The 13,045-nt window shown below is 35.7% G+C and overlaps 1 protein-coding gene across 2 annotated transcripts in view; it reads left to right on the forward strand.

Annotated features, from left to right (window-relative positions):
- LOC126374300 (zinc finger protein 608-like) overlaps nt 1-13,045 on the forward strand; it is a 151,887-nt gene that overhangs the window by 22,570 nt on the left and 116,272 nt on the right. The window contains exon 2 of one of the 2 annotated variants that reach the window (XM_050020838.1): nt 10,284-10,425. The gene's annotated coding sequence lies outside the window, so the exon portion shown is untranslated. Of the gene's footprint in view, nt 1-10,171; nt 10,426-13,045 lie in introns of those variants that run through there. The other variant, XM_050020837.1, reaches the window with a different exon arrangement.

Raw genomic sequence — 13,045 nt, forward strand, 5'->3', positions numbered from 1 at the left:
CATACGCCGATAGATTATGAGTAGGTATGATTCATCATACACATTTAGATTTATTGTACGATAATCGATATAGTAACCGGTTTTACAGATCATCTATAAAAGTCCATCACGCACGCTACATAGGACGTTATTGTTACGTAGAAACAATTAATTTACTGATTATTTATAAGTCATTCGTTGCTATAATTTATTAATTCCCAGCAAGCACTAGTCCGCCTATAAACGTTGTAATTATTCGTTTGTTTAAAGAATGCATTACACAAATAAACTTTACGTTCGAACATAACTTTTTTATTAGCTCACATGTTTTCTTGCGAGGGTTCTGTGTTGCCAGATCGAAATACTCGGGATCGATGAGGCGTAAAAAGCGGGACTTTGGTTTCTAGGTCGACAAAAATATTATTTTAGGTTTACATTACAGTCTACGGAAAATAAAAGGTAAAATTCGGATTTTTTAGGCTCTCGTACAGTTTGTCTACTAATAAGCATACAGGTATATTGTTGTACTGTTAGGGTAAGTGCATAAATAAACTCACGCCCTTAATTTCTACAGGGATAGGCAGGGCCACAAGTAATCAAAGACAACTCGCAGCCAATGTTGATTCTGTAGTCCTAAGATGGAACATTATGGCGACAAGGAATCAGTCTATAACAATTGTTCCTCGTGTTAGAAAGGACACAATCCTTCTGTCGGATTTTACGACATGCCCGAGAAGACAAGCAGCTGCATGTTTCTACGTTAGGGTAAATGGTTTGTTTATTTGGCGCCGCTGGTATGTTCACCATGATTTTAAATTGCAATATGCAAGTTATTTAGGTAGGCCGAGACATTTGCAGCATTTAAAAAGGAAAACTTACATACTTACTTATTGATGAAAATTCGAGACTAAGTGTCCCGCATTCTTAGCAGAACCTATTTTTTTAATGAGACGTGTCATTATTCACATAATTATCGGGACTCAGGCAGGTCCCGCATATGTTAGGACACCTGGCTACATTACGATTTTAGCCTCGAAGATATCTCGTCGATTTGACTCTTTGTACTCACAAAGATAGATAGAGACTGACAGGTACAGCTAAAAATTGTGTCTCGTTTATACTTTGGGGGTTCACATTACGAAATAGGTAAACTAAGTTTTGTGATTTAAATATATTCTTTTAAATAATTACTTAGTAAGTATAAGTAATCAATTATTAAACATTCGATAAGCTCAGTTAGTCTGTGTATGTTTTTATTGAAATAACTGTAATTGTGTTGTCGAAACCTACACGGGAATACCTAACTAAGTACTACCTATACAAAAAAATTATAATAGACATTTTATAGAAATTCGGCATTGACATATTAAATCGTCAAAAAACAGTCATGTTAAAAAACTTGGAAATGATTCGTCAACTCATAAACGCATAACGTAGAGTTGAATTAAATTGACCTCTAGAACTAATAGATAGGTATTGAATGGTCGCACGGGGCGGTATAAAAACATGCTATGTACCTATACAATCCACCATCTAAACACAGACCTTGCGTCGTAACAAAATAACATACTTACATAGTTCCTACTTGTAGTAAGCTTTATGTTAATACTATGTGATCATGGTTAACGTTTTATGTACTTACTTATACCTATATATATGTATTTATATATGTGTGATAATACTACTGCTCGTCGTAATTAAACAATTCAGTAATTCTCTTGAATAATATTATATTTTCTTAAACAACGTTAACTCTCCAACTCTTCAAAGCAGATTCCCGCAACCGAACAAAATTCCCGCCACCGCCTTTCAAAACGGCGGAAAAACGTACCCGTTCGAAAAAGAAGAAATTAGAAGTAAAAAGAAAAAATAACATGCCAGTTCCAAATTAAAAATAATAAAGTCGTGACACAGATTCTTATCTTTATTCCGTCTGTTATTAAGTTATATAATCTAATAATAATTAAATAATAAAATAAACATTACGAACTCTAACATATGGTATCACTTTAGTTGTACTTATAAAACTTTTATACTTCATATTGATCTTCAGGATTTCGCCGGTACTGTCAAAGGTCTAGAATTGAGGCAGGCTTCAATTTTCGTCAATACAGTGGCCATTTCTTCGTATATGAGCGTTGACTCACTTATAACCCGTTTCAAGTGAAATTTGGTAGATTTCTTCATTTAATTATTGGCGATTGCAAGAGATAATTGCATGAAATAATAATTCTTTATTTACGGACAACAAACAGATCCAAAATACTGTTAGTTTACGCTTAAAAACTATGTTAGTACTTATATTTAACGAGGGACTTAGTAACATAAATTAAGTGCCTTATGATTGGACAGTTATTCTTCTCCGCAATGGTTTTTCTTTTGGAACTGACACGTATTCTGGAAATAATGGAATGAATCTCTTTATCCCAAAACAGACCCAGCACCTTCTCTACTTTATCACACTTCACTTCTTGCTTTTTTGTGTTATTTGGCATCCATTTTTGTAACTCAAACCCTTCCTTTGACAATAACTCTATCATTTTCTTGCATATTTCCCTTCCTTCTATTGTCTCACCCGTCGTTCAGGATAGTGTTTCAAGTATTCCTGCGCAGATGATTGCTTCCGAAGATAAGACTCATTCATCATCACTTTAACAGTTCCGAGTACCGCCTCGGATGAATATTTTTTATAGGTACCTATATCGTCACCTTATAAGAGCCGTGGTAGCCTAGTTGCTAAAACTCTTGCCTCTCATTTTGAGGTCGCAGGTTCGAATCCAGCGCAGGCCTAAACCAATGATTGACGAATTTGTTTTCGAATTCATGTTTGGATCATAAATGATTATTACGTGCTCAGCGGTGAAGGATAACATCGTGAAAAAACCCACACTCTCGAGAATCTTTATTGGGCTGGTTTTCCCTTCGCGGGTTGGAAGGTCAGACAGGCAGTCGCTTTTGCAAAAAACCGGACCTGTCAAATCTTCAGGTTAGGTAAGCGGACCCTGTGAAAATCTACATCTCTTTATTTTTAAGGAACGTAGCCTGGAAAGTCTCTTATTAAAAAACAACTGAGTAGGTACCTACTTAATCTAAGTATTCTGCAACTCATTGAGGAACGTTACACACATACAGTCTACATAAGATAGTATCACACCTTTATCCCTAAAAGCATAGGCTGAAGTGTAAACGGAACGTTAGTCGTAAAAAAAAGTTAATAATCGCGGCGACTGGACCACCAGTCCTACAATTTGTCAATTAGCATCATACCAACGGACCATTACAACCCGAATAAATCTCCAATCAGGGAGGCACGCTACGATATCATTCAGTTATCCCTCCATGCATAAATGTTTGTGTAATATTTTGGAAGCCATGTTTCTCGCCACTTGTCCCGTTTCCCCTACAGTGTTCTTGTGGTCTTCCGTCTCTTTCTTATTCACAGAACGATGGCATCGAGTACTTTAGTGAAACAGAGGGTTTCGCTTTGTGATTTTATAATACTTTTGCAAGGAAATTGAGCATCATTGTGGCGGTTGAGCTTGTCGTACAACTTGTAAGTATTTCATGTTTACGGACTTTCTTTATAAGGAATTTTGTTTGGGAATTATTAAGGGATCTTGTTATATCTGAAATACCTAATAAGTAGCTATAAATATAATAATAAATAGGAGAAATAGGAATAAATATACAATATATATTAATAGGATAATAATACATTGATTCCGTGCTTCGGAGGGTACGTTAAGCCGTGGGTCCCGGCTATTAGCCGTAAAACCTCCACCAACCCGCAGTGGAGAAGCGTGGTGAAGTAAGCTCCATACCCCCTCCGGTTGATTGAGGGGAGGCCTGTGCCCAGCAGTGGGACGTATATAGGCTATTTTTATGATTATGTTATGTTAATAAATAGGAGCTATAACTCCATGGGCATTCATTTCATACAGTCAATTTTCCTTCTTATTTAATTTATTTTATTAGGTACGTTGGTCTAACAGAAAGCTTGGTGAGATGTCAGTACTTAGTTCATCTTGCGATGGATGTACCTCTGACTACCCCAATTGGGATATAGTGGTAAGCTTGTGTTACGTAAGTTATTTACTCTTCTAACCCTGAAACCTACCAGAAACGTCGTATTTGTTATCACATACCAACCTACCAGAATAATTATAATTATGACAATACACACTAAAGTAAACTTGTATGTTAATACTTACTAAATAAAATTATAACTTACCTACTTATTTACGTAATAAAATTCATACATTATTACAGTTTTAATTTACTAGTATAATTTTAATACCTATAGTATCAATACCTACTACATACCTACAATGGTGCTAATTCCTGTAAATACCATCTAATTTTATTTTAAGTTATATCTGTCATTTTCTTATCCGCCGAAAAAAAAAGGGACGGGTAATCGACAAGCATAAAATTTATGGAACACACGTCAATTTTAAGCACAAAAAATCTAAACCAACCGTCTAAAAATTTTACATCCGTCAATAACCCGACACAGTTAAGTAGACAGCACGTCAAACGGAATGCATACCAACGACGTACCTTTTGATTCGCCCGGGTTATTCATTCATTTACTCATTCTTCCTAAAATTAAGAGCTGTGAATCATCCGTCAATTTCCTTTTCGACGGATACGAAAATGACGGATATAACCTAAAATAAAATTAGGCGGTGTCTGCAGGAATCGGGGCCAATGTCAGTCGGCAGACTAGGTATTTGTTAACGTTATTACCTATCGTCATAGGATAAGGAATAATACGTACTATCGCTAAGAATTATTTTATTAGTAATTTGAAATATACAGGGTGTTAGTGACATCGTAACGAATACTGAGGGGGATGATTCAGACCATGATTCTGAGTTGATATCAAGTGGAATTTGCTGTCGGAAAATTCTTGAATTTTTTTGTGTTTTTTTTAAATTATTTTCCGTTCCATACTTTTAAAGAAGATTAGTTAGTTATTTAGGACAATTCCACTTGTTATCAACTGAGAATCATGGTCTAAATCAGCCCTCGAAGTGTTCGTTACGATGTCACTAACACCATAAAAATTACCTCCATAACCACCATACACACCACCACCATATATTGGCTATTTATTTTGTAAGACATTCCAACACAATGTATATTGTTTACGGAATAAATAAAATTGGATTTAAATTGACACCCTGTATTAAATTAAATATTTGCACAAATGTATAAGTATACGTTTTGTTTTTAAGCAATAAAATGTTAATAATGTTGCCTAATAAAACGTTAATATTTATTTATTTATAAAAAAGGTACACCAACAGCTTATGTAATAAAACATTAAATAAAATAAAAATCACATTAGGAATTAGACTGTTACAGTCATGAGCAATATAATGTACCCACTTTAGGACTCTGTCGCACTAACATTTATTTGACATTTAGTGAGACATACAGTTCAATTTGACAAAAAAGTTAATGTGACATGACATGGTACCAAAGTGTATACATATTAATGCTCGTGACTGTACATAAGCCAATAAAAATAAATCCAAGTATACAAGTAGTGTCATCTGGGGCAAGTGGACTGTATGGGTTGCTTGTAGGTTTGGAGGTGTCTTCACTACAAAGTAAACACCTTTGGTACTTGAAAGAACACTTTTATTTGCGGTAAGACGCGGAGCAATACACAGCGTATTTTACAAACACGAATGTTAACAGGTAGTGACGTCAACAAAAATCTAAGTTTATATTTTTTAATTATAAGTACTGTGTTGGTGTTGCCAACAGGTAGGTACCTATTATTACACAGAACGATTGGTTTTGTACAATTAGTGATTATATTTAATTATAGATAACATTTTACAATAGCTTCTGGTAAGCGTAAGCTAGTGTTGTGACTTGTGACGTTCACTAGCATAGTGATGTAGGTAGCTATCAGTCGAGATTAGGCTGATGGATTCTTTTTTATCTAACAGTAAGTATAAATAACGTTTTCACATCTTAGTCACAGTTTAAATTTGATGGTGAGTGACAATTTGTTAGAACTGTTGGCTTGTAAAGTAAATAGGTACCTACCTACTGTTGTTTGACTTTGATTTTACACTTTATACCGCCACTTAGTGGAGTGTGAAGTGGGACTAGGAATGATTCCACTCGTACTACATGGAGAGTATGAGGCATCATCCCTCGAAGTGTTCGTTACGATGTCACTAACACCATACATATCATCATCATCATCATCATGTAAATTGTTACTGGCAATATTTTTATTTTTTATTTTTTTTTTATACCCAGTGATCTGCAGTTCCTAGTAATGTTGCCAAAGTGGGAATGTTCCCGCTGTCTTCTTTTACTATCGTGTGGGTTGTGAAGTGCATTACCAACCTCATCAACCCTGGTGCCAGGGTTACTATTGAGCCGCCAAAGGCCCCTAAAATGGCTCACGTAACAACTACTTACTCACATCAGTAAGTAGTAACCGGGACCAACGGCTTCATGTGCCTTCCGAAGCACGGAGCATCTTACTTTCGGACAATCAGGTGATCAGCCTGTAATGTCCTAACCAAACTACAAAGTAATTTTTGTGATGTGTCCCCACCGGGAATCGAACACAGGACCTCCGGATTGTGAGCCCAACGCTCAACCACTGATCCACGCAGGTCGTTCGCGTTTTAAAATCTCTTTTATAATAAGGACACTGGCTGATTTCTTTTTCAAATTGTTCTTTCTTGTACTTAGGTAGCTTGAATAATGAGAGACTTTCCAATCGACTTTCCCGTTGTTCACTTTAAATGTGATAACTAACCTATTTTCTCATTACTGGGGTACATAATTTTTCAAAAATGTAATTTAGGTACTTAATGGCAGAAGCATATAGGACTAATGTCATTTGCGACAATTCAACAGTAAGTCGCGTCAAAAAAGGGCAGATGGTCCCATACGTTAACGCTGGTAAATTATTTTTTTAACGATAAATCAAGGCGTGGGATTTACTAGAAAATGAAGAAGAAGCATTTATAATATCATCTGGTTATTATTGATTACGTTACTAATTGAATATTGTCTATTGGTAACGATCGAATGAATCACCTGTCGCGTCTAACAAATTATACACATTATGAAGTTATCTATCATAGTACTTTATCTTCAAGATATTGATCTTACTCTGCGATATAAAATAAATAATAATTACTGGTTTAAAGCTGGATTAACAAGTTTGAAATATCTTATCAATATTGTAATCATTTCAGGTATATGTGTTTTGTACCTATTTATCTATTAAAGTACATTGTAGTCGATAAAGATGTCGTGTCTAGCATGCTAATGTCAAGCCAATACGAGTGGCTATAGGTCTTCTCTCGTTTGGGTTGTGAGCAGTGATGTTGTTGGAAACACCAACATTACCAACGTAATTTTGGCTGTCAATTTGACAACCAACTTCTTTTTTTTTTTAATATAATTCGCCATATTGATTTATCGAACATCGTTCGCATTGTACTCAAAAATACTTATAAAATTATACGGCTTTTTGGCGGGAAACGGGAACGGGACAGTTGCTTTCTTCATTGAATAATCTAAATAATTAATATGGATGGATTCTTTTCTTTTTTATCTAACAGTAAGTATAAATAACGTTTTCACATCTTAGTCACAATTTAAATTTGATAGTAAGTGTCAATTTTTAGAACTGTTGGCTTGTAAAGTAAATAGGTACCTACCTACTGTTGTTTGACTTTAATTTTACACTTTACATCGCCACTTAGTGGAGTGTGAAGTGGGACTAGGAATGATTCCACTCGTACTACATGGAGAGTATGAGGCATCATCCCTCGAAGTGTTCGTTACGATGTCACTAACACCATACATAATCATCATCATCATCATCATTTAAATTGTTACAGGCAATATATTTTTTTTTTTATACCCAGTGATCTGCAGTTCCTGGTAATGTTGCCAAAGTGGGAATGTTCCCGCTGTCTTTTTTTACTATCGTGTGGGTTGTGAAGTGCATTACCAACCTCATCAACCCTGGTGCCAGGGTTACTATTGAGCCGCCAAAGGCCCCTAAAATGGCTCACGTAACAACTACTTACTCACATCAGTAAGTAGTAACCGGGACCAACGGCTTCATGTGCCTTCCGAAGCACGGAGCATCTTACTTTCGGACAATCAGGTGATCAGCCTGTAATGTCCTAACCAAACTACAAAGTAATTTTTGTGATGTGTCCCCACCGGGAATCGAACACAGGACCTCCGGATTGTGAGCCCAACGCTCAACCACTGATCCACGCAGGTCGTTCGCGTTTTAAAATCTCTTTTATAATAAGGACACTGGCTGATTTCTTTTTCAAATTGTTCTTTCTTGTACTTAGGTAGCTTGAATAATGAGAGACTTTCCAATCGACTTTCCCGTTGTTCACTTTAAATGTGATAACTAACCTATTTTCTCATTACTGGGGTACATAATTTTTCAAAAATGTAATTTACTTAATGGCAGAAGCATATAGGACTAATGTCATTTGCGACAATTCAACAGTAAGTCGCGTCAAAAAAGGGCAGATGGTCCCATACGTTAACGCTGGTAAATTATTTTTTTAACGATAAATCAAGGCGTGGGATTTACTAGAAAATGAAGAAGAAGCATTTATAATATCATCTGGTTATTATTGATTACGTTACTAATTGAATATTGTCTATTGGTAACGATCGAATGAATCACCTGTCGCGTCTAACAAATTATACACATTATGAAGTTATCTATCATAGTACTTTATCTTCAAGATATTGATCTTACTCTGCGATATAAAATAAATAATAATTACTGGTTTAAAGCTGGATTAACAAGTTTGAAATATCTTATCAATATTGTAATCATTTCAGGTATATGTGTTTTGTACCTATTTATCTATTAAAGTACATTGTAGTCGATAAAGATGTCGTGTCTAGCATGCTAATGTCAAGCCAATACGAGTGGCTATAGGTCTTCTCTCGTTTGGGTTGTGAGCAGTGATGTTGTTGGAAACACCAACATTACCAACGTAATTTTGGCTGTCAATTTGACAACCAACTTCTTTTTTTTATAACTGTCATATTTTTTTAAATATAATTCGCTATATTGTTTTATCGAACGTCGTTCGCATTGTACTCAAAAATACTTATAAAATTATACGTGAAAGTGCTACAAACAAATCGTGGTTTTCTTTCATTGTGCTTCCATCACATACCAGCCCTTCAGCCTAGCAGAAGTTGTACAGATGTGTTCCCGAGAATATTCCCAAAGTGGGAATCTTCCTGTTGTAAAAACTCTTTAATAGAAAGGACACTAGCTGCTTATTTTTTTTCAAATTGTTCTTTCTTGTACTCTGGTTTTATCTGCCTAAAGGTTAGGTATTAAAGCGTCTTTTAAACAAGTTTCGCGCCTTTTTACCGACTTCAAAAAAGGAAGAGGTTCTCAATTCGACCGTGTATTTTTTTTACTGAACGTTCCTAAGATGGGAACGTCAGGTCTACGAGTAGGTATAAGTAGGTATTACCTAGTAGAAGGAAATCCTATCATACTTATTACTGTACAGTTTATTACCTATCATCCGTTTAAAACGATTAGGTAATATCTTATGATAAAATACATTTTTTCAAACCAAATTGCGCAGACTTTGTGTCTTTTGATTTATCTTTTTGTCTACTCTAATAGGGACTCTGAGCGTGAATTTGTAGGTAATAGGTATCAGTTACACGATACCCTTAGACTGTGTAAAAAATGCACACTTCATTTTTATTTGCTTCCACATAGTATAGGTAGTGTTTATATGTAGGGTGTCCAAAAATTTGCATATAATTTTATTTTTCTTTTTCCCAGTTGATTATGATCTTAACTATTTATTTTTCATAAGTACTCTTCACTAAACAAAACAAGACCACATCCCACTCTCCGCTCACGTCGTAACTTTGTTTAATGTGTACTAAACTAACTAAGTAGGTATATTCTCCGATGCTTCCAACTCAAGATTACTTCAAAACTATAGGTTAATGTGTGAAACATTGTAGGAAGCTTGACGAACTTAGCACACGAAACACGTAGTTAATTGAAAGGGCAAACAAAAATATTTTCGAGTCCCATCGCAGTATTTTAATTTCGTAGTGTGGCCACACCGTGAGCCGCCACTGCACTGCCACTCGTCCGCTCAGTATTCGTGAAGCGTGCGCTCGACCCGGCCGCCTATCGCGCGTCTCGCATCGCTATCTGCGGTGTTAATATAACATAACACTTTGTGTAGTAATAACACTGTGTTTAAAGTGAAATATTTTGTCCATAGGTGATACTGGATACACCATGCGAGTGCAGTGATGGTGCATCGTGCCTGTACCTTCAGTGTTCAGTGTTCGCTAGTGTAGTGCTGGATGGATTGTGTCTCTTGGATTGCCAACGCGAATCATCGGTAGATCCAGTTGGCAACGGTAAGACTTTTTTCCCCAAGTTATTTTGTCCTTCGATGTTTTGTTATCGAGTCCTCGTGGCGCGAGTTGTTCCACGCCACATATAGTACGGTCACGAGCATTAATATGTATACATTTTGGTACCATGTCACATTAACTTTTTTGACAAATTGAACTGTAAGTCTCACTAAATGTCAAATATGTTAGTGCGACAGAGTCCTAAAGTGGGTACATTATATTGCTCATGACTGTACCTATAACATCTCATTACCTCGAGGTCATTACCACTAGTTTTCGAGACTCAATGAAATTCCCAAGGAAACACTTAATTTACGAATGACGTGTACCTAATAAAATGCATGAAATTCGGCTGTACGACGTCGCTTGCTATCTGCGCATATCTCCATTGATATTTAGATAAGCTTTATGTAAACAGATAAATATGTAGTTAACTTTATTTGCTTTGACTTGACATATTTGCATGATTTATAATCTTATTTACCTATACAATAATAAACTTTATCTGAAAAACGTATTTATAGTTACAGCATGATATTGAGGTTCGGTTATTTCGCACATTAACACAATAAATAGGTTCTCTGTGTAGGTACCTACTTGTTAACTATACGTTCATGTATTCTATATGAAGTACTTACCTACCTATTTAGTGTGCGTGTGGTGTGACCATGTAGGTTCTACATGCATAAGTATAAACTTGTAAAAGCAAGAACGCAATATGATTATGGGTACCTATAACTAATTACCAATTAATGCGGAAACATTGTTCTTATCAATCATGTATCCAACAACCACAATTTTGATAAGGTGTTTAACATTTGCGTTTCTCGAACTCGATTTATTTAAGGGAGCAAGCTTTCTTTAAGATGGCTCTACAATACGTCCCTTAAAATGGAAATCTTCGCCTTAATAAATCGCTATTTTCTTAATCCTCGTTTTAATCAATTCTGCAGGCGATGGTTAAAAAATATAGGCAGGTAGCTAAAATTATTTCGGACTTAAGCATTAATAAGGCCCGCGTGGCTGGGTTTTACGATTTATTTCGCCTAATCTGCTTACAACATGGACCCGGACTTGTCAAATCTTTAGGTTAGGTAAGCGGACCCTGTGTGAAACGGGATAATGCTACGGAGATGATAATGAATCTACATACAACATACATTAAAGTAGGTAACTTACCTAAACTTTAATACCGGTCTTCCCGAGATTAGTTTCGTCAACCATGCCAGGTAGTTTCTTATCGATGGGCCTTTAAATATATCTACGCGAAATCCCTCAAAGTTAATCCGCGGGGAAACGATATTCCCCGCCCGGTATTTACATTAACGGATATCCTTCCAATAAAATTTTGGAAGCGATAAAAAGGCAACACTAAACACGCACTTATACACTCGAGAAATTCTCAACACGTTTCTCTCTGGGGATAATAAATAAATTGTCAATAAACCAAAAAGTTTTTGTCGGTCCGCGAGTCCCTTTTGTTTATTTTGAGGCATCAAAAAGGGTCGGGGATACCGGCACATTAATACCAATAGAAGCCACCTCGGCAATATTCGGAAATTACGTCCCTTACACGCTTACGACACATCACCCAAGTGCAAGAGAGAGGGTATATTTTTCGGATATTTCCGATGTAACCCATCTTCGTGGTAAATCTGTAATGTTTTGTGCGACTGACAGCCAGACCTCGGGTTTATTGGAAGCGAAATCACCACGAGATACTAAGACTTAAGAGATTTGTGAAGTCTCATGAGTTATGAGAAAGTATGTCCCGCAAATAATACGTAGGTATGTAATCAACTTCAGCTGAATAAACACTCGTTGAAAACGAAGTGTACACAATATTTTAAATAGGTACTTTACATAACTTTGTAAAATAGCTACCTAAGTATACTTGTTCTGTTAACTGACCTAGCAGTATTTTTCCGGTCGTGAATGTATTTGTAGTGAATGCCATTTTGGTGGAAATCTAAAACTAGTGTAGTCAAAAAAGCAACAGTCAATAAAATCACCCTTTTTAGTTTTTTTACACATACTTTTTTACATCCTGTATACGTCCCACTGTGTTTAAAAAGTCCTGATAAAAAACCGGTCAATTTAGTCACAAAATCATATTTTAAACGAAGGGTGAGCGGATGCGATGAGATTATTGTAAAAAGATACATTGTCAAAAATCCAGTAAAATTAAAAAGCAATGGTAACCCTAACTATGAGGGATAACTTTTAGAAGTCTACGGCCACCTTATCTGACATTGTAAAGGGAAAATACGATAATAAATTGACAAATAACCACAAAAATCTTGGCAGTAGGCTAGTTTCCAACTAGTCAAATCAGTTTCTATTAAAAGTCAAATCGCGAAATTACTATGAAAGTATGAAAAAGCACACTGTGACGTCATAGAAAAACGTGATAAAATGTCCGACTTCTTATTACTCTTTTCTTGATTAAAATTCGTAAATAAGTTAAATAGAAAAATAATAAATTGATTTCGTTAGTTTTAGATATGTATTTATTTAGTAATCATAATTTTATAATTTATCTTGAACCTAGTAGGTAGGTACACGACCCAATTACTTTTGAATTTCGAACGTACGTCAGTTCTGTAGTTTTTTTCGACAATTG

Source organism: Pectinophora gossypiella, chromosome 17 (genome assembly GCF_024362695.1).
Source record: "Pectinophora gossypiella chromosome 17, ilPecGoss1.1, whole genome shotgun sequence".
In the NCBI taxonomy this organism is placed as follows: domain Eukaryota; kingdom Metazoa; phylum Arthropoda; class Insecta; order Lepidoptera; family Gelechiidae; genus Pectinophora; species Pectinophora gossypiella.